Genomic DNA, 27,709 nt, shown 5'->3' with positions numbered 1-27,709 from the left:
TCATCAGTTTAAAGTTCTCATGAGAGCCGAAGTAGGTTCCCATGCAAGACGGTTGACGTTTGTGTTTTCTATTTATACTTAACTAATCTTTAGACGCATCCATTGACTTTGATTTTTCTTCTAAGGAATGTCCTACATTACTGTTATCGTATAATATAAATATCTATTACATATCGCTTTGTCAAGATAACAAAAGTAAATATATAAGAACAGTCAGGTCGGAAAAAGGCCTTGCCATAGGATGTGTGAGGCTGTTTCAGATACAGATGATACAAAGATATGGTATATATATAGATAAATAAATAAATAAATATTATATATATATATATATATATATATATATATATATTATATATATATATAATATATATATATATATAAAATATATATATATCTAGTATATTGATATACTTATGAGATGCAAGTCATTAAGATAAATACCCTACCGAATACTAATACATTTCTGGTAGTTACATGACACACAAAGATTATATGTATTGATATAAGGTTATAAAGATATATATGTTGGTATAATGTTATAAGGATAAAAATGAATGGTACCTTGTGAGAGATGAAATGTATGATATATGGTTTAACATACAAGGCCTATATATGTATTGATTAAAATAAATGTGATTAAAGATTTGTGCACACATATATATATTCCTGGTGCGTGCAAACGCACAGATATATTGATTCATTGTTTAAGATGTATATGCTTCAGATAGGTGCGCGCTGTTAGATTAATTATTTATGCTTCAGATAGGTGCGGGCTGTTGGATTAATTATTTATGCTTCAGGTTGGTGTGCACTGATAGATTAATATACTGATAATTTGACACATGGAATGCATTGTTAATGAGGTCCTCTACTTCACAAACTAACCAATAAACTGATCAACATTTCACAAACTTCACAATTCCAAACAAATAACCTCGCGTCAAAGAATTGGCCGGGTTTAAATCACGCGAAAGTCAAATGCCTTGAGGGCATCGGGCAGATTGCCTGGACTGTCTCTCACGATCTGTTGGAGAGCAATTCTTGTTCTACTCATCCTGTGCCAATTGAATACGTTCACGGCAATGGTAACAGCCACCGTGGCCAAAACTGTAGCCAGTAGCGCATAGTAGCGAAGATCCTCACTAGCAGCGTAAGCGGGGTGGACCGGATCCATAGTAGTTAAACGTGTCAGCTGCTTGACTACTTTCTTTCTGTAGGGAAGTGGGAGGGCCGCGATGTGGGTGGTACCCCAGGAAAAATTCGCGAAGTAGGCCCTCTCCCGAATGATTGTGCTTATCCCGTGGACGGTGTAGTTGCCCGTTGCTCCACTGCAGCTGTCGGTGGTGATGTACAGATGAGAATCTGTAGCTGATCCATCCGGACAGTCGACCCAAAATGGTTGTAGGGAGAATCTCAGCCACGTTCCGTTGTTCAGCCTGTAAGCGAACTTATACTTGTTATAAGGGTAGAGGTGATCCAAGCAGTGTTCTCACGTGTGGGGCAAAGTTCCATTAAAGGGTAGGTCTAGCTCACATGAACCCTCGGACACATTCCGGAATTCAATGGAGTCAGCCGGGAAAACCTTTTTATCCATGGCTGTGCAGCAATTAGCGAACGATTCTAGGTCTCTGACGGCCTTAAAAGTTTCCTTGTTAGGGGAAATTAATATGTAGCCAGCCAGAAACATTCGATATTACTGATAATGAACTACTTGACATGTAAGTGGGAAATGGAGCTACTTTATAGGATTCCCATGCATCAAAGGGGATATTAATCCTGATTCTATAATGTTCCACGCTGACTGAGATTAGGTTATAATGGAACTCAATCTTATGTGCTTCTAACAAAGGAGTGTAACCAAGTTTGTCACGCGCATTCTTCTAAGGTTAAATTAAGTCTTTTATGTGTAAACAAGTGCGAGGGTTATTGCTTCAACAAAATTTTTTCAAAAAATTTTTTTCTTTTTTTTTTTTTTTTTTGGATTTTTTTTTTTTTTTTTTTTTTTTTTTTCAAATTTTAAAATTTTTTTTTTTGAGAAAAAAAAACAAATTTTTTTTTTAATTTTTTTTTTCTGGATTTTTCAATTTTTTTTTTTTTTTTAAAATTGAAAAAAAAAAAAAAAAACATTTTTTTTTTTTTTTTTTTTTTTTTTTTTTTTTTTTTTTTTTTTTTTTTTAATTTCTTTTTTTTGATTTTTTCAATTTAAAAAATTTTTTTTTTTTGAGAAATTTTCTTAGTATGTACATGATCCATCTTCGTATTGTAATATACTAAAGTTGCAAGCAAAGATTGCATGTCCTTGAAATGATTTATGTTACTAGAATGTTCGTTCACTAACGTCATAAACTCATTTATTGATTCTAACTGTTTGCGACGTGCAGACAAAATTACTTCATGTTCGTGCTGTAAAAATTCAATTCTCTTATTCTGATCATTAATTGTAAGACGATTAGAAATTCCAAGACCTAAGCTTGCTACGGAGCCGAACAGATTAAGTGCGACAAATATAAAAGGGTTACGCCTTTCTACACTGCTGTGTGGAACGTCCACATATAAAGGTTGTGTACTAAGCATTCTGTTTCGGCCGTCTTATTTTGCAAATCAAAAGACATAACTCAGCGATACCCAAGGTCTGAGCAAGCGGATGTTCGTCACTGGAGGGAAAGTAAGTTCTGTGCAGTTGATTCAGTTACTTAGAAAATCGAGATAAGTCAACTTCCAGAATTACGTTCCTTGATGTAAGAAATAGGTCTTCGGTTCTTTCAATGATTGAGCCATGACTAAATTGAATTCCCTTTGTTTTGGAACTAAACCCTCACGAGAAAAAAGCCTGAAAAATCAGTACCAGTTCAAACAAGATATATAAGATGCATGTTGGAAACCTGCAAATAGCAAACATATGTAATTACTCATTTTTAAAATTAACCATCACATGAGAGTAAATGATATACAGATAAAAAAATGTTTTATGACAAGATATATATGTCCACACAAGTGTTATATATACAAGTTTATCATATGTTATATATATATATATATATATATATATATATATATATATATATATATATATATATATACATAGGTATAAATAATCCTTTTTTTTTATACTACCGCTACAACTAGCACCTAACATGGGCTAGGTGAACGGTCCTCATGTCAGTAGGCTGTGCTACGCTCTGAACTTTCAGCCTAATTGCTGTTAGTAGTTCGAGGATGATAAATGGTCCTTCGAATTTAGGCGTTAGTATATAGTTCAGACCCTTGCGTACATATATTCGTATATAGATTCGATCACCTATTGCATATGGTTTTGTTTGTTTGGCGGTTTTATCCTGATTATTTATCATGATTATTTGAGCTGCTTCTAGATTATTACGAAGTATATTAAACCTGCTAACACTAGCATTCCTGATATCCTTTAAAGGATTGGTTAAATTTTTTGTGGGTGTAAGAATGTGGAAGGGCGTCCTAGCGGTTGTGCCGTAAAGTACTTCATGTGGCGACATTTTGATAGAAGTGTGATAGCTGTGGTTAAGAGTGCCTAAGACCACGGGGATTGATATATCCCAATTGGGATCCATACCCCCAAGTGTGACTCGTAGGATATTTAACACCTTCCTATTAACCCGTTCTACTAACCCATTTGATTCTCGGTGATAAATCATGGTATTGATTTTCTTTATGCCTAGAAATTCGCACAAGGAGCTAACACAGTGATTATTGAATTCTCCACCAGAGTCGGAGATTATCATGTGTGGAATTCCGTGTTTACAAGTGTAATATTCATAAAACTTTGTAGCGCATTCTATCGCGGTTTTGTTTTTCAAAGGTATTAATTTTGTGTATCTGGTCAAGGCATCGATTAACACTAAAAGGTGCTTATTCCCACTGTCAGACTTGTAAAACCCTGTTAATAGATTAATCTAAGTGTATTCGTTCAAAAGGTTTGCTTGGCATGGGGTAGGCCCCAAGGCTGACAGGTGTCTTAGTGCGCCCTTTGTTTTTGTGGCAAGTGTAACAATTTGCTATGTGTTTTTATATATCTATAAGCATCGTAGACCTGTAGAATAGTGATTTGGCTTTCTGTGACATGATAGAGAACCCAGGGTGACCACGTAAGGGGTTGGAATGCAACCAATTTAGGACAGTCGGTATAAGAGAGATTAATACTATTACCTGGTCGTTAGTCACCTGTGGTGTACTTCGGGTTTTTCTCATCACGGACCTACACAGAATATTATCTTTGATTATTTAATTCTGCTGTGAATATTTTAAATATTCTTTTTCTTTAGTATTTCCGTTCAAAGCATCTATTATTTTACTTAATTGAGGATCTTTCTTTTGTTCAGTCTGTATCAGTTCAGAGCTCCCACCCATGTCTTCAACGTTCGTGATCGTTTGGATTATAGAATTTTCTTGTTCGGATACTATTTCAACAGTTGATGCGGATGTTTTGATGTCTTCTAATTCAGCTCATGGTTCTGAGCATGTTGGCACGGGGTTGCGGGATAATGAGTCAGCAATGATATTTGTATTCCCAGGTAAGTATCCTACCTTCGTGCCAAAGTCCTGAATGATCATATGCCATAGAGTTCTTTTGGGACTGTGACTAAAGCCTTTGAAGAAGTCGGTGAAGAGCTTATGGTCAGTGAGGACCTTAACAGGATAGCCATAGATTATGAATTTGAAATGTACTAATGCGTTAACGATAGCTAGCCCTTCCTTGTTTGTTACTGCATATTTACCTTCAGAGGGCTTCAGTTTATGTGAATAAAAAGCTATCGGAAAAAGCTGGTTATCATATTGCTGAAGTAGACCCCTCCTACCCCCTGATCTGAGGCGTCAGTTGCGATTAAGAATTCCTTACCGAAATCACGAAATTCTAAGACAGGTGAACTGCACAATTTCTCTTTCAGGGTATCGAACCCCTGTTGGTGTGTTTCAGACCATATAAAATCTGCAACCTTCTTCGTAAGATCAGTTAAATCAGCTGCTATTAGTGAATAGTTGCACACAAAACGACGATAATAACCGGTACACCCGAAAAATTGTTGTATGCCCTTAACGTTAGTAGGTACCGGAAAGTTACGGATAGCCAACACCTTATCGTGGACTACCATAAGACCTTGACGAGATACTGTGAAGCCTAAATAGACTAGTTCAGACTTGAAAACTCGCAATTTGAGATTTTTACTCTTAAATTATGTTGTCTTAATCTCTGCAAACCTAGTTCAAGTTTATGCAAGTGCTCGTCCAAAGTATGAGAAAAGATTACAAGATCGTCCATATAGGCGTGAAGAATTTCACCTAGCAAGTCACCAACACTATATCAATCATTCTGGTAAATGTGATCTGGGCGTAACGTAAGCTGAAAGGCATACGCAAAAATTCATAGTGTCCCTTGGATGTGCTGAAGGCTGTATACGGTGTACTCTCCTTATCTAAGGGTATCTGGTGAAAGCCTTTGAGTAAGTCCAGTGACATAAAGTAGTGGTTTTGTCCTAACAGGTGTAAGATATCGTTGGGACAAGGCACCGGAAAACGATCAGGAATCGTTTCCTTATTTAAGCGATGGAAATCTATGCAAATTCGCCAATTCCGATCTTTTTTGGGCACAACAATTAAAGGAAAGTTATAAGGACTGTTCGACTTCCTAATAATCCCTTTTTCTAGTATTTTGTCTACTTCTCCATTGATTTCATTCTGAAATTTCATAGGGAGACAGTACGAGGGTACGTAAATAACTTTATTCTTGTCGTTTAACCGTATATGGTGTTCAATGACATCTGCTTTTCCTAGAGATCCTCACTTGTGGAAAAGACATCGTGATATTTAGACAAAAGTTAAAAAAAATTCTGCTTGATCCCCACACCTTGAATATCTTCATCGATTTTATTTTTGATTAATTGTAAGAGAGACTTGTCGACAATGGGTTGAGCGTGGTTAATTTCAACGACGGTAAGAATGCCGTCTTTATACACTTCGATATCTAAGATATGCTAATTTTTTTTTATTACTAGATTGGTATTCAAGTGGTTACAGACTTCAATGTTGACCTGATGATGAGAGTCAACAGTGTACAATGCTTGTGTTACAGAAAATTCGATAATTTTCAGAGTTTCTGGAAGGATTAGGATTTCAGATCCTGGCAAAGTTTTCCTAACGCGCACTGAAAGATACGGGGGTGTATTCGGCCCGAAGATTATGTATAAGTTGCCAGTATGGGTTTACGAGAATTATGTTGGGTAGCTTGAATAATATCCTGGTTCATGAGACAGGTAATTGGTTCTTCGATGTATGTTACTGTTTGATTGTCTGTCTCCTTTTTGTCCAAAATGGATTTTAATGTGTTGGAAGATTTGTAGAATTTTCCTTTGATAAACATGCTATTCTTTGCAGAATGCGCACAGATGGATATCCTACAATTACAACTGGGTACATATCAATGTGTTGTACATCTATAAAGGTATCAGTAAGCGTGCGCTTACCCACCTTGTACTGAACCTGAGTTACACATAAAAACACTTAGTTCATTATTACTGATGCCCGTTAGTTGGACTCAGGACTTCTCAATAGGGAAGTTTGAAAACAGCAAGTGATGAGTCTGTAAGTCCATTATGCTATGTGGACTACCAGAATCGAAAAAACAATGTAAAAGGTTGATATTCTAGATTAACTGCGTGCAAAGTGGGGCATAAATCACCAGTACTAATGATAGCATGAATTTTATGAAAATCTACGGGATCCTGCACTGACATTTTGGATGTGGTCGTGTGGTTCATAGGAAAATTCTGCATTTCACATAAGTCTTCTAGATGATTAAATTTATTATTTAATTGGAAAGATGATGATATGGATGATCCAACATCATTATCCCCTTGCTGGAGTTATTTATGTGGTTTTTTATTTGCTTTGGACATTCGGAAAATTTGGCTGACTATGATTGCTTTGGCTAGATGGATTAGGAACCGAGTTCCTTGAAGACCGATTTGCTTGTTTCTGATTCTGCGCTGTGTTGCCTTGCGTTTGTTTCTTTTTGTAGTTATGTGGATATTTCTTCTTATTATCATTTGCAACATGCTGCGTATTTTTAACGTTACTGTGCGAATCGTTACGCGCATTACAACGAGCGTATGCATTACTCGCGCTATTACCAATGGAGCAAAAATGTGTGCGGCAATCGTTCATCATACACCCTCTTCGTTTACAGTTAAAACAAGTTATCCCGACTGTGTTACTGCTAACTACGTTTACCTGCTGTGGTTTATTTTCATTCTTTGAAAAAACTTGGACAGGAGAAGAGTCTAAATCTGCTCATTTAGACATATGTTTCTTAAATTGTTTGTATATGTCCAATTCTGTACTGTCGGACTTAAGCTTTTCATCAAAACAGCGTATCAAGGCTTCTGGCAACATAGCTGTTATGAAACTTAAGTACATAAGCCTGACAAAATCCTTTACAGGTATTTCATCATCACTAACCCAATTTGATTGATTAAATTCTTTAACTTTTGTAATATTCATGCAGTTTTCATATCTTATAGTTCTGGGGAACTTCTTACAACAGTCAGCGTTAAGTATATTCTACCTTAAAACATTAAGTTGGCAAATAAAAACCAAGATCAGTGTTTCTGAGACTATATTTATTAATCATTCTATGATACCGATGCAATATCAGTCGTGCTTACAGTGTTTCAGCTTAGCGTGAGAGACTGATAAACCTTTGCATAGCATTTCAGATTTTAGGAACAATATATATTGCTATGAATTAGTGAATGTTTTCTTTAAGTTTCTATGTCGAATAATATTTGAATTAAAGTTCTATAAATCACCAATTACAAAAATTCATCAAAACTACATTTACAGTTCTTTGTGAAAAGCTTACAAATGTTATCTTGCAGAATGCAGTTATCTTTTACGTGAAATAGAAAGTCTTTATTTCACTTCTGAAGGAAAATTTAAGTAGAATCTTATTTACAGTAAAACCTGACAACTATGAATAAAGTAGTTGTGTTCCTGTTTACTTTGAAGCCACTTAGAAGTGGAACTACATTCTAAGGAAATTCCTAACATGAACAATTAAATAACACACAAACATCTATTTTAACAACTATGAAATTTTTGTAGAGCTTTACCTTATTAATGTCTAACTCCTCAACATCACACATTTGACAATGAGAATCTAAAGTAACCTTTTCATATTTAACAGTGTTTCATTATAAGCATTAGACCAAGGATGATCTTGATCCATAATATTCCAATCAAAAAAAGGCGGCCATTTACAAAACGTATAAATTGCCAGAATGATCCCCTCATTTAACAATAAGGAAAATTTATTTGTTCAAACTAGCATGCAACAGCACATAAACAGGATGAATAAGAAGCAATCAATGCGTATTAGAAAAGACATTATTATTTTTTTATTTGCCTTTTATGACCTTTAGATCCAGCCTTGTTTTTTCGTATAGGTTTAATTACTAGTTTTTAAGAATCATTCTGTGGCAGAATAGCCTTTGTTTTTGTAAAAGCAAATAAAAGGCCATTTGTATCTTATTTTTGAAATTTAAGTGTCCGTTGTCTGGTCATTTTTAAGTTTTTAGCGAAAAGAATGCTGGGAATTTGAAACGTTTCTCAGTGTGGTAAGGCGCCTCATCCCCGTTTGTTTATATTAACCGAACTATCGTTTTAACGATTGTTTTTCTTTTTTTTTATACGAGTGTTTTATGAAACGCGTCTTGGTGATTGTCTGGAACGTTGGTGCTCGGACAGAGTTCAGTTTGGGCTTAGAGCATCCCCCTGATATTTTACCTTGAGCAGCATACTGATTTGGACTTTGGATGAAGATTATTTGGCTGTTTATTTGGACGACGATTCTTTGGATCCTCGCCTTGGTCTGTTGTCTGCAGGTTCTCTAGTCACCTGCAACTCAAGTCTCTCCTGCCTCGACCTGCGGCTTGTGTACTTCGAGTTGAGACTTGCAGGTGCTCCTGTCACCCGCGACTTGAGCCAGTCCTGCCTTTCCCTGACGAGGAGGAATTCCCAGGGAATTAGTGCCGTCGCTTTCTCCCGGCACTTGCGTCTCCAATCAGCTGCTGTGGTTTTGGGAGCTTGCTAGCTCGTGAGATGGCCTGTAGGGAGACTGACGCCAGGTAAGACAGTGTCTCTGGTTTTCATTTGGGATCACCTTCCCTTTATGGTATTATTCTGGCGTTCAGAACCTGTCTGGATAGCTGTTTTGGCAAGAGGATCACGGCCCTAGTTTTGTCTTTCCTCTGATGCATCCACTGATGTGAGGACAACTATATATATTGTTACGACCATTCGCCTCTTAATACTCTTTCCTGCATTTTCACTGATGCAAGTACGAAGCGGAGCTCCAAACGGCCATAGACAATAAATAATAAGACATTTAATGATGCCTTAACTTAACTTATTTTTATATAGAGCTCTTATCCAAATTTAAAATAGCATTAATTTAAGTATGATATACGAGTATATAATAACACGGATAGGTAAACACTACGAAATTTTGTTATTTTACTTAAAATTAATTAAAGGTCCAATATAAAGATAAGGATTACGATGATAACGAGAATAATGAAACTAAAGCAATAACGAATGTAAATTAACGAAACTTCAGGAACCTTCACATTGTACAGCATTACGACAAATGAGCAAAACAAGCAGGTAAGTAACAATTAAATCGATTATCAATACACTGTAGATAATACAGGAAATAACGTAAATATTAAACACAATAAAATTGCAGAAAATACACACATACCCACGCAAGCGTCAACAGAACCTTAATGCAATATAGTAATACTTACAATTAGCAAGTACAAATAATGTAAACACTTTTAGATATAATCCAGGGTTATTAACACTATGACAAATCCAAGAAAATCTCAATCCTGGTGGTGCTCCAAAATGGCCGAAGTAAACAATCCAAGGACTGAGGAATACAAACACCCAAACAACACGCAAGGACAACACAGACAGACATGGGGAAAAATATGAACTACAAAAAACATTTACAATCCACACTACAAAAAATACTTTATTTACATAAATTCAATACTCCAAAACATAAATGCAATACTCTTAACATCCCCCTCCCCCCTTAAGTCGAAAACTATGTTCAAGATTTTCGACCAACCTGTCGAGTTAGTTACTACAGCGTGATTAAATGTCTGCTCGAAGGGTTATCCTGTCCACGGATGTGCTGGATCTTTAGATCAAACTGCTGCAAAGATAACCACCACTTCATGAGCCTTTTATTTTTGGTTCTCATCCGGCCTACAAACTTTAGTGGCTCATGATCTGTGAAAACTAATATGGGAGCAGGACTGCCAGAAAGAGATACTTCGAAGTGCTCCAATGCAGTCAAAAGAGCAAGTGCTTCCTTTTCGATTGTAGAGTAACCTCGCTGATGACTTGAGTTTCTTCGACATGTAAGCAACGGGATGCTGCATGTCACTCGGCCCTTTCTGCAGGAGTATAGCGCCTATTCACGATCACTAGCGTCGACCTCGACAGCAAAGGGAGAGCCAAAGTCAGGAGCCTTCAGGACAGGGCTACTGGCTAGGAAATCTTTGGCTCGTCGAAAGGCTTCCTCACAAACTGGTGTCCAAACGAACTTAGTCTTGCTGCTGGTTAAGTCCGTTAATGGGGCTACTACTTCAGAGAAGTTCTTACAAAACTTCCTATAGTAGCCTACCATCCCAAGGAATTTTCTTACTTCACGTCTGGAACTTGGCAGCTTAGCTTGGTGATGGCGTCTACTTTGGCTGCAACTGGGGATACCTCGCCGCTGCCAATCACATACCCAAGGTATTGTAGCTTCGCATGGCCGAAATCACTCTTGGTTAAGTTGATTGTCAAACAAGCCTGTCTTAAACCTGCTAAATAAATCCTTCAGCATAGAAAGATGGTCCAGCCAAGTATCTGAAAATACAACATGTCGTCAAGATACACTCTAACACCAGGCATATCGCGGATTACTTGATCCATCAATCTTTGAAAAACTGCAGGAGCATTCTTAAGTCCAAATGGAAGGACTGTATATTGATATAGGCCATCTGGAGTAGTAAATGCTGTCAGGGGTTTTGAGTTATCTGCTAATGGGACTTGATAATAACCTCGTAATAAATCAATCTTTGAAACATATACAGCATGCTTACCAGATCTATGAGGTCATCCACCCTTGGTACTGGATAAGAATCCGATACAGTTACCTCATTTAGTCTTCTCAAAGTCAGTGCAGAGTCTATAGGAGCCATCTGGTTTCCTCAACTAAAAACACATGGGCGATGCCCAAGGACTAATACTTGGCTCCGCAAAACCATGTTGTAGCAAAAAGTCAGTTTCCTTCTTTAGTATGGCTCTCTTTTGAGGGGAAACTCGATATGGGGCACTCTTCTGAGGTTCTGTACCTGGCTTAAGTTCTAGCTGATAATCTACCATTGATGTCTGGACAGGCACATCTCCACAGATCTCTGGAAAAAGTTCCAATAACTTTTCAAGTCACTAGCCTGTTGAGATGAGAGATGATTAAGTTTACAGTCAATGTTACTTAATGCAAGTGTTATTATTTAGAGGTATGCTTTTACTTCGATCTGGAAAACCTGCTTCATTAAGCTTCACATTATCTTCCACAGATGACTTGCAAATCAAGCTGACATAGTCACATTGGGTCTCAAACTTTTTAGTAGGTTTTATATACCATCTTCTCGCTTTTTCTCTTTCCGGAGTAGAGATTACATAATTATCCTTGTTTTCTCTTGCTTATCACTGTATAAGGACCTTCATATCTATTCTCAAAGGTTTTCCTTATGGGTACTAGCATTAAAAAACCAAAAAAGATTCACCTGCCTAAAGCTTCGTGTCTCAGCCTTATGATCAAAATTTAATTTCATCTTATCTTGGAGCTATGCTTAGATTGTCATGTGCAAATTTACGAGAGCTCTCTAGCTTACCTTGTAAGTTCTTAGCATAATCTCCTAATGTTACCTCTTTCGACTGATCCGTCCACATGTCAATCGAGTATCTCCAAAGGACCTCTCACTTTCCTTCCATATAACAACTCGGCTGGGGAATATCCAGACTTTCTTGTTGAGTGTTGTGGATGGCATTACAACACGAATGGTAATCCTTCATCCCCAGTCTGTCTGATGTTCCTGACAGTACTTCGTAAGGGCATCCTTCAACGTCTGATGGAATCGTTCCAGGGCTCCTTGACTCTCTGGGTGGTATACTGAGGACAAAGTATGTTTAATGCTCATAGCTGCCATAACCTGTCTAAATAAATCAGAGGTACAAAGTTACTTCCTCTATCAGTCTGGATAATCTTGGGATACCATACTGAGTGAAAAATTTTTATTAAAACTGGGATCAGTGTCTTAGAACTTATGTTCCTAAGTGGATAGGCATCAGGATAACGAATGGAACTGCACATCATTGTAATCATATATTGATTCTGCTTCTTACTTTTGGGTAAAGGACCCACACAGTCTAATATGACTTTATCAAAAGGCTCAGGTAAAACAGGGATAGGCTGTAAAGGGGCAGGTTTTATTATCTGATTCGGCTTACCAACCAGCTGACATACTGCACAAGACTTACAGTATTCTGTGACACTTTTCCTTATACCAGGCCAGTTAAAAGAGTTGAAGAACTGCATTCAAAGTCTTCCTTATTCCTAAGTGTGAAGAAGATACATTATGTGCCATACACATAACTTTTTGCCTTAGGCTCGCTGGAATGACAATCTGATTCCTGATTTCCCGGGCCCCAGTTTGAACTTGCCGGAGTATGCAAAGATCTGAACTTTCCTCATTAGTAGTCCATTCCTCAAGTAATAGCTACTGGCTCCATATTGATCTGGTCCTCTGCAACAACTTCACTGTAAATAGACTGCAAAGACAAATCTTCCTGTTGAGCTTTTTATAATAATCAGAACATTTCATATCAAAAAGATTATCAGAGCAATCAGAAACATACTTAAATTAATTTCATTTTCAACTGACTTCAGAGTATTTACCAATACTACGTTACCAGTCTCAAACCAAACTTAGTTTCATCCTCGTCGCCATCTAGCACACTTTCTTTCTCTTTTACATTACCTTCAAAACTATCAGTTTGGAATAACTATCAATATTGATATCTACGTCAACTGGTACCAACAGCATCTTTTTTCTTCAGTACCTGAAGTAGTACTTACCATTGACGTCCTTAGTCACATCTGTTTCCACGCTCTCGTGGATTTTTCTACCACAGCCAGACCCCCTTCTGCTACGCTGTAACAACACAAGATTGAAGGATACAAGTACTGGATCTTCTACAGGGCTTGAACCTCCATTTAATGGAGTGTTGTTTCCCACCCAACCAAAACTATGGGACTAGGTACAAACCTTCCTCCTGCCAAGTCGTTCCCCATAAGAAAATCAACACCTTGAATAGGCAATTCATCCACCACCCCAACTGTGACATAACGAGTTAATAAACACAATGCAGATATAACCTACACAAGGGAACTGTTTACCAGTCCACCCAAACTTCTAACAACCAGTCTATCTGATGTAAAAGTCTTTTCCAATCCAGGAAACTTTTCTATTTCAATTAGACTATTAGAAGAACAAGTGTCCCGTACTATCCTAACAGGCACACTTTTACCTAGGTCATCTAACACTGACACAACCCCATCAAACTTGAAAGGAGCAAACTCATTATCTAACCTATCACAATGAGAAACAGGAATTTCCTGCCAGACCTTCCTAATTGCCATATTTGATCCCGAAGATTCTCTCTTCCCCTCCTTATAATTACTAGGACATCTTGCCTTCATGTGACCAATGCTGGTTACATTTGTAACACCTAACCTCAGACAGACTTCTACTGTATGAGCCAGAGGATTTCTTCTCTTCTGATACATTACCTGGAGATTTCTTGGATTGTCTTTGACTTTGTTGATGTAGTTTAATTAAACTGTAATTCTCAGCTAACACAGCTGCTCTTTGTAAGTTGTAAACTCACGCTCAAATAGGTATCTCTGACATCAATAGGAACAACCATCTAATGAACTGTTCAAGTAAAATGAGCTCCCTATATTCATCTAAGGTAGTGACACTTGCTGCTGTATACATTTTACATGTAATTTAACAAGATTATGTGAATATTCAATGTATGAATGTGAATCAAACTTCTTATATCTACGAAACTTGAGACGATAATATTCAGCCGTAAGCTCATAGGCTTTCAGGATACTATCCTTAGTAAAGTCGTAATCATTACTCTCACTAATATGTTACGACAAGAAAACTGTTTCTAGCTTTACCCTTTAATGACGGCTGCAAAATTACGGCCATAAACGCTTAGGCCACTTCAAATTAAGCGCAAGTCTTTCAAAAAGCATAAAGAACTCGTCTGGATCCGCTTCATCAAACAACTGAATCATTTTAGTTAAGCCTTAACAACATCAATTACCTGTTCACTTTCATCGCCCTTGGCTCACGTTTATCTTTTATCGTTCTCGTTTTTCTCCAACAGCTCTAATTGATATCTGTGCTCTCTTTCCTCTCGCTCTATCCTATCCTTCCTCTCTAACTCTTCACGCTCTCTCCGCTCTTTCCTCTCCAACTCTTCACGCTCTCTCCTCTCTTGTCTATCCCTCTCCTCTTTTTCACGAGCATACTGCAATTCTACCTGCTGAGAGTTAACTGGGATCCCCTCTTCATCTAATAAATCAAAAGCTTCCTCAGGCAAAGTCTCCGTCTCAACCAAGCTTAACAACAACAAAATTCTTAATCTGAGATTTCCTCCACACTTTTTAACAGAAAAGTCCTACTTCACTGCAATAGCAATCCAGTCATCCTTTCTCATACGATATTACGCAAATATGCACACTTGGGTTACTAGAAAAAATCACTAATGCTGAAAGGATCCATTAATTCAAAAACTATACAATAGAGAAAATTTTAACTTCAAAATGTATATACGATAGAGAAGATTTTAACTTTTAAAATGTAAACTAAGTAAAATGAGCGAAAGCATTCACTTTAACAAACAAAAATTACTCTTAATACGTAATCCGATTGTTCTTAACGTGCACAGCGCCGATTCCTGATTTTTTAACATTAACACTTCACTTCACGGCAAAATACTAATAAACATACGGAAAAATAAATTTATGACAACTTCCTAGAATAAATTCGACACAATTTTAGTTATTCAGATAATTATACAAAAAATAAAGAAAAATTATGCAAAAACCCCGCAAAATAACTTTAGCTTATACCGGTCACTTTGATTTACTCGGCAAAACAAATCCCGGACAGGCCCCCCAAATTGTTACGACCATTCGCCTCTTAATACTCTTTCCTGCATTTTCACTGATGCAAGTACGAAGAGGAGCTCCAAACGGCATAGACAATAAATAATAAGACATTTAATGATGCCTTAACTTAACTTATTTTTATTATAGAGCTCTTATCCAAATTTAAATAGCATTAAATTTAAGTATGATATACGAGTAAATATATATAACACGGGATAAGGTAAACACTACGAAATTTGTTATTTTACTTAAAATTAATTAAAGGTCCAATATAAAGATAAGGATTACGATGATAACGAGAATAATGAAACTAAAGCAATAACGAATGTAAATTAACGAAACTTCAGGAACCTTCACATTGTACAGCATTACGACAAATGGAGCAAAACAAGCAGGTAAGTAACAATTAATCGATTATCAATACACTGTAGATAATACAGGAAATAACGTAAATATTACACACAATAAAATGCAGAAAATACACACATACCCAGCAAGCGTCAACAGAACCTTAAATGCAATATAGTAATACTTACAAATTAGCAAGTACAAATAATGTAACACTTTTAGATATAATCCAGGGTTATTAACACTATGACAAATCCAAGAAATCTCAATCCCTGGTGGTGCTCCAATGGCCGAAGTAAACAATCCAAGGACTGAGGAATACAAACACCCAAACAACACGCAAGGACAACACAGACAGACATGGGAAAAATATGAACTACAAAACATTTACAATCCACACTACAAAAATACTTTATTTACATAAATTCAATACTCCAAACATAAATGCAATACTCTTAACAATATCATTTGCATTATTTTGTCATATTTGTGTTGTGACCATATAACGTCACCTAGTGAGTCTATTATAGACAAGACCTTGGGTGCTTAGCTTTGTGTTGATAGAAAGAATTTATAATAGTTTTTTTGTTTTATTTACTCTGCCTTCCTTCTTTCTTGGAATTAGTATTAGGGTAGTTTTTGGTCTGGCCAGCAAAATTGTTGGATCCAAACAAGTCTAATATTAATAACTATTATTTGTTAGGACTTAGCTTTTTAGTTTTAGGGAATCCTGTTCGATTCTAAGGACTGGTTTTTGTCCTTCCTTGTTTTTGAGTCATGGTATTTGTCACATCCAACAAGGTTGATTTAAATTTTGTATTCAAGTATTAAATATTGTTAGGTTTTCTTGAGTGTTTGTTTCCGCTGATCTATAACACTGAGTTACATTTATTACTGACAACAATTATTATAATAAGAACTTTTATAACAGCCCCAAGGGTTGTAACAATTTGGCGACCGTGACAGGATTGTTCTTAGGTGTACTCAGTGTTTTGGTCCGTGGAACAGCACTTTGGTTGGCTCCTTTCATGCGCTCTTTGAAAACCAAATTTCTATTGGAAAAGAAAAATTTGTCACATACGCCTTAAAATGCACCAAGGCGAGGGCCTCCTTTTCAATGGTGGTATATTTTCTCACAGCGGCTAGTTACTTTTGACTATATGATACAGGATGAACCTCTCCTACCTCGTTCCTTTGAAAGAGGACACCCCCAATACCTATGTCACTGGCATCCACTGCAATAATAAAAGGTCTCTGGAAATTAGGAGAAGTCAATATTGGATTAGATACTAATACCATCTTAAGTTTAATAAATGCTTCCTCACACTGAGAAGACCACACAAACTTCTGCCCTTTCTCTAACAATTTGGTAAGTGGCTGAGCAATGTCTGAGAAATTTCGCACGAATCTACGATAATAGCTAGTCATACCCAGTACTCGCCGAACTTTTCTGACATTGCACGGCCTCTTTGAATTTATGATAGCCTCGAGGTTGGCTTGTTTAGGTGCCACCTGACCCAAACCCACCTCCTGACCCAAATGGCACACTTTTGCTTTGCCAAACTCACACTTGGCCAGATTCACAACAAGACCGACGCCCCTTAACGCTTCAAACACTTTACTTAATCGTAACATGTGTCCACCAATCGTTGCTATTGACTACCAGGTCATCTATATAGATTTCTCTACCTTCCAAACCATAAATAACCCGGTTCATAAGACGTTGGAAATTACATGCAGCATTTTCATCCCAAAGGACATTACCTTACACTCGTAAAGCCCGAAGGGAGTGACAAATCCAATTTCGTAATAAACTTAGCAGCCTCTATCTGATCGAAACAGTCATCTATCCGAGGCAAAGGAAAAGAGTCATTCTTAGTGTGTGCGTTAACCTTACGGTAGTCTACACTCTACACACATACGGAACTTTCCGTCAGACTTCTTAGCAAATGAGAGGCAAGGTATGGATAGAAGTCATCAGTTGCATACTCTGAAACATTTTTGGCTGAGCCAGGTTTCAGGATGTTAATCACAGCTGCACCACCAAAGATGATAATATCTACATCAGACTTAGTAACTGCATGATGTGACCCCACCCCTTCCTTGAGAAATGTGGCCTTGTATCCATCGACCTATGAAGTGGAGTAAATATCTGCAGTTTAATATACTCTTGTGGGTTGGAGCATGCGATATTCTGAGTATTCTTCAGGCAAACCAGACGACTCCTAATTTCAACATTTGACTTGGAAAGGATATGGTCTTCAATAACATTCTTAAGACAATTTATACTTTGCGATTTTGTAGTGAATTCATTTTCTTTTTACTTATTGACATTGAAAGAATGATTTGAATACGCAAAACCACTTTTAATGGAAAAAGTGCGCCCATAAATTCAAATCTGTCGGCGAAATCTAGATAATTTTCCATTCTTTCTGTTGCATTGTTACCTAAGATATATAAGTACTAACTAACACTACACAAAAAGAAAGACAGGTGATTGAAATCAAACACCAATTAATGATCGCATAACACCCTTTATGCCGGAGTAAATGGGGCTGCAGGAGACCAGTCAAGATGTTGACGTAATCATCTAGACGTCAGATATCACTAATGTAAAATGAACAGGTTTACGTCTCGATAAACATTCACTTCAGGTGTCTCTGCTCTTCCATCATTATGTTAACTGGGAAAGGTGCTGAGTCATCGCTTGTGAAACGATGTAGGCTTTCGGCCTCCACATAAAGTATTCTTTGTATTTATCTATCAAGGAAGGAACCGACTAATCTTTTCGCTTACTCTAGAAGTAAGCCTACAAACTACTTTGTTGTTGTTCTTGTTGAGAGGTAGGAATGCCTAAAAAGGTCTGGAAAAGGTGTTCGCATTCAGTTAAAGATACCGGAATATTAGGATATGATATTTATGATTTATTTATTAGAACGTAAATGTCAAAAAATATATAATGTGCATGGTAAACAGTACAGAATAAATTATTTCTAACAAAATATAGCATATATATAAAATTTTCGTTGATGAAACAATGGGTTTATTGTCCGTAGAATTTAGCAAGTTTTAATTGATTTAATGTACTGAATTTAGCGGCTAAATTTCTGTTCAATTATTTTGTGTTTCCACTTATAACTGAGATCGTATGAAGGTGTCTAATTTGTGTCCTTTTTATTTCATCCTAGTTGTTGGTGTAAGTAGTACTAATTATGGGTTTAATTATGATGATCACTTCACGGTAAGTTAGGAATATAATGTTTACAGCTTATGCATCAGAAGAAAATCTTGCACACGTTACGAATAAGCTGGAGGTCGGATCACGCCTTGTTTCATTAGTTATGGATCAATAATTGTTAGAAGGGACTTATAACCTAAAAAAAACTCATGAAAAAGATTGGATCTTACAGCTCTGATAACATAATGAAATTATGTCAATTTACCATTTAACTTTAGACTCCTTAGATAAAAATGAACTCTTTATGGCATTAAAAACGATAATTGGAAACTCTTTTATGAAGAAACGGGGGTGTTGTAGTTATGGGAACGGGAGGGTAGGGGTGACATTCACTCTTCTCCTGCAAACATGTGTCCGCCCTGGCTGGGGGAGTGGTAGGTAGGGGAGACAGCAGGGGCGCCTGGTTCCAGAGTATGTAGCACACACCAACAAGTTCATATGAAATAATTGGCTTTATAGAATGTTTCTTTTTTACAAGTCTAACTGAAAATATTCTATGTAGAATTCAAGACCTTGTGACAATGGGCATCCACACATAGACGGTATGTTTAGAAAATTGACTTTTTAGGGGTAGACAGGTGGTTCCTTAACAGCATTAAACGGTTAATTGGACCATTGAAGAATTTTGGATTTTCTTTCAATTTTCTTTGAGTTCTTTTCTTTCGTTTGGTTTCTTTGAATTCTTTTCAATTCTTTAACTTTTGTAATATTTCTGAGGTTTTCATACCCTGTAGTTCTGGGGAACTTTACAACAGTCAGCGTTAAGTATATTCTACCTTAGAACATAAGGTGGCGAGTGAAAATTAAGATACTATGTTTCTAAGACTATATTTACTTACTCATTCCATGATGCCGATACAATATCAATCATGCTTACAGTGTTCCAGCTCAGTGTGAAAGACTGATAAACTTTTGCATAGCATTTCAGCTTTTAGGAACAATATATTTTGCTACGAATTAGTGAATGTTTTCTTCAAGTTTCTATGTAGAAAAATATTTGCTTTAAACTTCTATAAAACACCAATTACAAATATTCATCAAAACTACGTTTATAGTCCTTTGTGAAATGCTTACCAATGTTATCTTGCAGGATGGAGTTATCTTTTACGTGGAATAGAAGTCTGTATTTCACTTCTGAAGGAAAATTTAAGTAGATTCTTATTTACAGTAAAACTTGGCAACTAGAATAAAATTGTTGGGTTCCTGTTTACTTTGAAGCCACTTAGAAGTGGAAGTACATTTTAAGGAAAGTCATAACACGAACATTTAAATATCAAACAAACATCTATTCTAATAACTATGAAATCTATAAATTTTTTTAGAGCTATACCTTATCAATGTCTGACTCCTCAACATCTCAGATTTAACAATGAGAATCTAAAGTAACAATTTCCTATTTAATAAAGCATTTCCTTATAAGCATTAGATAGGATGCTTCAGATCAATAATATTCCAAATCAAGGGCCAGTAGCAAAAGGTATAAATTTGAGCAAAATGCTCATAGAATGAGCCCTTCATTAAAGAATAAGGAATCTCTATTTGTTTGAACTAGCATATAACAGCACATAAACAATAGGGTGAATAAGAAGAATCATGCGAGCCTACTGTCTACATGTAATGTTTTTAGCAAGCAAGTCAAACACTGTGAATCAATATCATATTTTGACATAATAGTTCTTCAGCAAAGTACATCAGCATGAAGGAAGCTTCTTAGACACTTTGGAGAAGTCCTCCAATTTGAGCACCAGTTTTATGTATTACGTTAAGAGAAAACTGGGATTTTACTGATCACTTTCCTGTTGTTGATCTGGAGAGAGTATATAGGAGAAACATAATTCCGTTTCGAACAAATAATCTCTGCATTTCAGAATTAATTTTTTTACGTCGTGTGAAACTTGCACTGTGAAACTGAGTGATCGCCCGTTAGTCCTTTGTTCCATAAATTAAACCCAGATATATTTTCGTATACCTGTATTGCATCTTCATCAGCAGTGATGAAAATGCTGGAACCGCAAGAAATTAGAAGAACTTTTAAACTTTTATTAGGCGGTAGAAGCAAGCTCTCAATCAGGCTGTTCCTCTATCAGAAAGGAACAAAAGTCCTGCAGAACCAACTTGGATCTAGAGTCCAAAGAAGGACAACTAAGTCTCGTGCAAAATCTCAACAACAAATCAAAAGAATCTTCATCAGTACAAAATTAACATATTAACATCAACAAGTAGAAAAACAAAAATAGTCTAAAGCTCTTGACCAATCAGCAATCAGTATCCCACCCTAAATTCTCTTCTCGTTACAATGGTAACGCAATATTCCATACTGGAATGTTTTTGATTGAAATGAACCTTTTAGTCACGCACAGATTTTGAAAGCCAGTTACTTTGTGGGAAAATGCGTGCATGTTTTTTTTCTTCTCTAATCTCTCCAAATACTTTGAAGCCATATTACAACAATAACATAAAATATTTATCACATAATATCTCTTCAGAATTGGTCAACTGTTGTTAATGAGTCTGAAAAACCACAAAAATTACAGTCACATCACAGATATGTTGGAAAGTTTTCCAGAATAATTACAGCAATGAGATCACAAAAAACCCAGAATGTGAGCCTAATAACTGTTTTTCAAGACACTTTGATTGACTGCATAGCCACTCTTCAATCACAAAAATACTATGAATACTATGGGTATAGATATATATAAATATATATATTATATATATATATATATATGATATATATATCTATATATATATATATATATATATATATATATATATATATATTATATATCTATATATATATATATATATATATATATTATAACTAATATATATCACACACACACACACACACACACACACACATATATATATATATTATATATATATATATATATATATATATATATATATATATATATATATATATATATATGTACGTTGTATATATATATCATTGTCGAATGTCAAAGCATCAAGAAACAGTGTAAAATTGTGCATTGATTATAGATCTTAAGTTGACTTCCAAAATGCTTTAGTTGATTTCGATGTGGCACAACTGCAGCCAACAAGAGATATCGGCACTACTGCCGTCAGGATTGCAAGCTGAACCGCTCAATCGCTGGATGGTGACATAGCGTCCCATTATGGGCGGATCCTTGGTGAAGACATCTCCAGTCCAGGTGAGGGGTGTCCAGGGAAGAATCCAAAGACCTCGTAATCTGAAAAGTTTGCTTCAGTCTTGTTATCGATCCCCACGCTAGCTTCAATGTTGTAGTAATTATAATAATACTGTTTGTTTGTAAGAGAAGTAACATGCTATGAATTGGCCTCACGCTGCGTAAATCGAGCTTAAAGTAAGGGTTGAAGTTGTCTGAGCTTATATAACAGTCGTCATAGGAGCCACCACGATAGATCCCATCTACCATGTTTTCGAGCTTTCTTAAAGGATAGTTGGTCCGAGGCGGTGCCCCTTCTATGCCTTCCCCCACTGCGTAGTCTTTGACCTTCCTCGTGTAGCAGGCGACAGCATCCTGGGTATTCTGCTCTTGATACCCACCCACAACATACATGTCGTAGAGATAGCAAAAATCAGTAGATGAAGGAACGAGACAACACAGATTGCACCAGCTCACTTCTAGGCATGATGACAAGCAGGCGTATTTAGCCAACTTAGCAGGAGTCTGCTATGGTATGAACTTGGATCCACTTTGTTTTGCAGTCGGCAGCAGCGACTGAGTAATGGATACAAACCGGAAAAGGCCTCCTGATGAAGAAGCCGTCGCACTCACGACGATGACCAGTAATGCAGCCAGGGACAAAAGCGCCTTCCATTCCATTGCGCTCATGAGTCAGTTACTCTTACAAAGGCAACAGGGGGAAAAATGAGGTTTTAAGCGACCTCCTCGAAGTTTAACTTTCGGACCAAAAGTTCTCCCAATTTTTCAAAACTTTCTCTCACAGAGGCCTCGGACCACTGAGGTTCACGAGGTAGCGGCGGCTAATGGAACGCGCTGTGAATTATCATGAATTTGAATTGGGAAATGATCGGTTCATCGTCGGATAAGTGCTTCAGACGCTGCGTGTTGATCGCCGTTAAGCAAAATATTTGCACTTGAATTTTGCACCGCGGCTCTAATTAACCACTTAGGTATACATTAAGCTATGTTGAGAAAAGAAAATCACCCCACAGTGTCCCACATGACTTCCATAGCCTTCTCTCGACCGTATGCCTGATACTTAACATTACTTTCTGCGTTTGCTTGCTAACCATAACTCCAAAACTGCGTCTCCTTTGCTTCCTATTCTTCTTCCTTTCACACACTTTCATTTTGCACGCGATTCAGTTGCATGATGGAAATTCTTGTTAGAAGTGAAGGAAGCAGAACAATTATTTTAAAAGATTCGGATATATTACCTGGAATATAGGGTGCACAACCTTTCAATATAGCAATAAATACTTGGAAGAGGTTCAAGTATTCTATAGAAATGTCTTGATGATTATTAATGACTGATATCAATTTCAATTCTAGACACTGTATACTGTGTCGTATTTAGACTCGGCGAGGCCTGTTACGCAAAGTGACTCCAGAATGTTTCAGATGTCACAAAGCTTCGCGCCAATAGAGGATTTGGGTCGCCAGTCGTGATAGAAGCTGAAAGCGTAAACTTGCCTGTTGCGAAATGACTAAGGAATCCGAAGTGATCAAGACACTTTTTTCATCTGAATGCATTTGCCGCCATCCTCTTCCCCGGGCGACCAGTTTGGATGAAATTGGCCAGACTATTGATCAACCTACATATTCCATTTTCCATCCCAACTAGTGAAAGTCGCCCATGAAATTATTCCACACAAAAATGTGGCGTCAATGCACAGCTTCTAACGACTAGTGCTGCTGGATAAATTCTTGCGTAGCTATAAAACTATCACATACACACACGAGGGTCTCCTAAATCTTTCTCGGTAGCCGAGTTCGCTCCCGGCTGTCGCCAATGCGGAATCAGAGGAATTGATTTCTGGTGATTAGAAATTCATCTCTTGATATAATGTGGCTCGGATCCCACAATAAGCTGTAGGTCCCGTTGCTAAGTAACCAATTGGTTCTCAGCCACGTAAATAAAGGATCTATTCCTTCGGGCCCGTCTTAGAGGAGCTATTAATCAGCTCAGTGGTCTGGTTGCACTGAGATATAATTAACTTTAACTTTCTACGTAATAGGCGTGTGAATCGTCCATTTTCTATTAGTAGAAAGTGTATCGGGAACAAGACCTTTTATAATTGCAAGAAAATGTTTTGCGCCAAATGGACGGGAAAATCCTAGTAAACCAGCATCGATTAATTATCGACGAAACGGCGTCACGTGTGACCATTCGTGAATTCTTCGAGACTCTGTCATTTCATTCGAGCTACGTTAATACTGTGATTCCTTGATTTTGATATAGGAAGGAATATAGAATGTTGGTCAAAGGTTAAGCGCTGGGACCTATGAGGTAATTCAGAGCTGAGAGGTTAATTGAGAGTAGGATGGTTTGAAAGGTGTAACAGGAGGAAAACCTCGAAGCAGTTGCACTTTGAAACAATTGCTAAGAGAAGGTTAAAAGTTAGACGGAAGAGGGGGAATATGAACGGAGAAACAGTAACAGGAATGAAAGGGGTTGCAGCTAGGGGCAGAAGAGACATTGCAAAGAACCTGAAGAAATGCCTACAGTACGCTGCATGAGGTGCACTGACGGCGTACCTCCCTACTGGGTTGCTCTTGATATAGGTACTACTAGAGATAGTTGAAGAAAAAATTGACCCCTTTTGGCGCTGTCGGTCATCATCAATTTGGGCACTGTAATGTTTAGTATAAAGTGCCTGATAAAATCGTAGACGTGACTTACGCAGAGCATAAATGCACACACTCATTAAATTACCCTCTGATGTAGGTGCCTGCAAATTTCAAAGTGACGCCATGAGAAAGTGCTGTCCATTAATGCTCCGTCGTTCCATCCACAAGCAAACCGACCCTGTAGGAGGGTAGTGCCGTCAGTGCACCTCACTCGGCGCACTGTAGGCATTACTTTAGGTTCTTTGAAACTTCCCTTCGGCCCCTAGCTGCAACCTCTTTTATTCCTTATACTGTACCTCCGTTCATATTCTCTTTCTTCCATCTTTCTATCCACATTCTCCTAGCAATTGTTTATAGCGTAACTGCGAAGTTTTCCTCCTGTTACAGATTTCAAACCTTTTTACTGTTAACTTCCCCCTCAGCGCTGAATGTCCTCATAGATCCCAGCACTGGGCCTTTGGCCTAAATTCATTATTCTACAAGCAAAAAGTAAATACTTGCAGTTGGATTTTTCAATAAGAATTTTCACAATTAATCCGCAAACACAGCATGAGTCTTGACATATGCAATGAATTTCAATGGGGAGGTATTTTTATCATACTGATACATAATATACTTATAAAGTAAGAAAGCAGACCTTATAAGTCATTTTATTTCCATAAAGAGTTTTATAGATAAAAAAAAACTTTCTGGTATAAAGGATTTGAATTGTCAGTGTCAGCTTAAAAAGGAGGAAACTGACTCCCCTCGATTAGATGCGCAAATGAGGAAAGAATTTCGATTTTGAAACTCGTTTCTGCTTTTGCAATTTGATCACGTCTTTCTTAAAGAAGCAAAAGATCCCGCTATAAGACATCATGATTTCTAAAAAAATTTCTTTGAAGTTGAAGCTCAAGGCTTCGTAGTGACAAGCGTATATTACCAAAAAAGGGTAAAGAATTTGAGAAGTTAAGAGGGCTTGTGGGTGTTTCCTCTTGTTACACCTCTAAAACCTTTTACTGTGAATTTGCGTTTTAGCGCTGAAGACCTCATAGGCCTAAATTGCGTATATAATCTCAGAATCAAACCCAAAATCGATCCCATTTGCATTCCTTAACATATCCAAATATAAACCTCTGCAAATGAAAGATGGTGCTATTAAAAACGTTGGCGCTTTCCTTATAAAATCCCACGGGAACATTTGCAAACTACAAATTCGCATGAATTTTCAGTTGATTGATTAAGCGTTCCAGTGCAGTGGTTATTAATCTTCTAATGCCACTCCCCCTCTAAGAACTACTACCACGCCCTCTCTAAGCCATCTATCAGTTCGGTGAGCGATATCTACAAAAGAAAAATAAGTAAGTAATTGATCTTCTCTTCTGTATTCAAGTTTGTTTTATATATATCTTCCTCAAGAAGATATTCATAAAACAAACTTGAATACAGAATACAAGAAAAATAGATAAATACAAAGAAAGCTAAATAGCAAACATCTGCACAACGAAGGTGCACTCAGATAATGTGGGGCATCTGCATAAACAGCGCCTACATTAGTTATAAATTAGACTTACATAATAGGATAAACTATAACCAGTAGACACGGGAGCAGCCCACGAATGAGTATAATAAAAGAAGACAAAAATATAGAACTACTCAGAGCCCGAGAGGTTTAAAACCTCCCATCGTCAGCTAAAGAGGGTGCACTGTAGGCATTACTTAAGGTTCTTTGCATTGCGCCGGCGGCTCCTAGCTACGACCCCCATTCGTTTCCTCTACTGTACCTCCTTTCATATTCTTTTTTTTCCTTCATGTTGCTATCGGCCGTCTCCTAACAATTGGTTCATAGTGCAACTGCTGTGAGGTTTTCTCCGGTCACACCTTTCAGATCTTATTACTATCAATTTCCGTTTCAGCGCTGAATGACCTCATAGGTCCCAGTGATTGGCCTTTGTCCTAAGCTACCGCTGTGAGGTTTTTCTCCGGTTACACCTTTCAGACCTTTTTACTCTCAATGTCCGTTTCAGCGCTGAATGACCTCATTGGTCCCAGTGCTTGGGCTTTGTCCTAAGTTCTTTATTCAATTCAATTCAGGAGATTGATCCTCGAATTTCTATACCACATACTAAATACTGTGAACAGGGCAAAGAAAACAAAGATAAACTGCAGGTCCTCCAATATCAAGTTATTTGCATTCGTAACCACCTATCTATTTTTAACGCCTTTTTTTGGACTTTCTATTACAACCTTCAGCTTAATTAAATGTTTTATATTGATGTTGTTGTTTATCTGGCAAGATTTAAAAAAACCCACAAAACCCCTCAACTTTTCCATGGCTCGTCGGACGAGTCGGTTACGAGCTCGACTAACAAAAAACCAGAGGAATTTATTTCTAGTGATAGACATTCATTTCTCTATGTGGTTCGGATCCCAAAATAAGCTGTAGGTCCAGCTGCTAGGTAACCAATCGGTTCTTAGCCCCGTAGAAATATCTAATCCTTCGGGCCAGTCCTAGGAGAGATGTTAATCAGCTCAGTGGTCTGGTGAAACAAAGATATACTTAACTTTCTATAAGCTACTTTGAATGCCTGTATTTTATTCTTTCTTTATTTTTTTCCCCACTCCGCACGGTAGTTTTTTTTTGGCTTTTTGTAAAAATTATCATGATTTTGAATTTGTATTTTCACATGTAAGACGTCATCATTACCATCGCGAAATGTAGATGTGTTCGTAAGGCTGGACGCCAAAAAATCTAAGATATTTCACATCCAGCAAGATATTATGACCAACGTGACATATATTGTGTTAGTAAGGCTGTAAACACCGACAAATGAGAGGTCGGTGGCTTTAATGTGCCTCTGGTCAATACATAATCGGGATTGTTCTTTGTAGTCCCCCCCCCCCACCCTACCCCACCATGGCACGTGTAAAATACCAGAAAAAAAACCTGACAAATCACAATGGTAGCCATATCAC

Source organism: Macrobrachium nipponense, chromosome 40 (assembly GCF_015104395.2).
Source record: "Macrobrachium nipponense isolate FS-2020 chromosome 40, ASM1510439v2, whole genome shotgun sequence".
Classification (NCBI taxonomy): domain Eukaryota; kingdom Metazoa; phylum Arthropoda; class Malacostraca; order Decapoda; family Palaemonidae; genus Macrobrachium; species Macrobrachium nipponense.
The sequence above is the reverse complement of the archived record's forward strand: the minus strand, read 5'-3'. Positions refer to the sequence as shown.